Source organism: Chrysochloris asiatica, unplaced genomic scaffold, assembly GCF_000296735.1.
Source record: "Chrysochloris asiatica unplaced genomic scaffold, ChrAsi1.0 scaffold00008, whole genome shotgun sequence".
Lineage (NCBI taxonomy): Eukaryota > Metazoa > Chordata > Mammalia > Afrosoricida > Chrysochloridae > Chrysochloris > Chrysochloris asiatica.
The window spans coordinates 22,718,513-22,719,637 of NW_006408526.1; positions in this window are offsets into that span (position 1 = coordinate 22,718,513).

The following is a 1,125-nucleotide window of genomic DNA, read 5'->3' on the forward strand; positions in this document are numbered from 1 at the left end:
GATCCAAGAGGAATGAAGTCCTTGACAACTTCAACTCACAGTTACAACTCATATTGACCTGTTATAGGGTTTCTGAGAAGCAGCTGGTAGGTTTCAAATGCTGACCTTGAAGTTAGAAATCCAGTGCTTATATTACAGTTCCATACCAGGACTCTAAATTTTACATGGGGACCCAATATATAAAATCAACAGTAGCACATCAGCTGTGATTGAGATGGGTAGAAGGGGGCATGGCCCTGAGACTATTCTCATTATAAGCATACAACTGATGTCAACAAACTCAAGAGCACAGATAATAATGAAATGTAGCAAAATAGGAAGTGATGGCTTTTGAATATTTCTTTTCTTTTGTTTTTAGTATCAGTCATTTAGCTATAAGTTTATCCACTTGACGTGTAATTTTAAACTATGGCTTCATTTAACATCAGGCTAGCAAAGTTTCCAAAAACTTAGCAGTTGGCTTCTGGAGGCAGTAGTACCAGCTCTAACTCCACCCAGCAGAGCACTGCTTTTGTGGTACTTCTTGAAGCATAGCACTCCGGAAGGATTTTACATGAGAAAAAAAAGAAAAAAGAGGCTACTAGCTTTCCACAGTTATAGAACTAGAAGTATGCTGTGTCTTAGAGGTAGATAGAATGTCTTGCCTATGGCAGAGAACCAAGTCTCCTCTCCTAGACGCACAAACTATGTTCAATAGTTACTTCTCTGTGCCTCTAGGTAAACCATGTGATTGAACTCTGGCAAATGGAATATAAAGATAAATGAGATTTGCCACTTTTAGACCTGCCAGGCCATAAAGCATTTAATATGATTCTCTATAGTCTCAACCCCTGGCCCCAATCCTGTGTCAGGGAGTTGTGCAACAATTCTCACCCTCCTTTTCTGAGCTGTTCCTCCCTCATTAACACAGACTCACTGCTCCCTAAGGTTACTATCTGATCTTTTGAGTTGCTGTCAAATTGACCTCGTATAGATAGTTCTTTTTATATATCTAGTTTTTATTGTGAATTGAGTGATAGTTTACATGGGAGAACATCGGTTTTACACTCATTGTTTCATTGCAATGATTATAATATCTTCTGTGCATCACCATTCAGCAATATTTGCTTCTATTCCCTCTGGGTT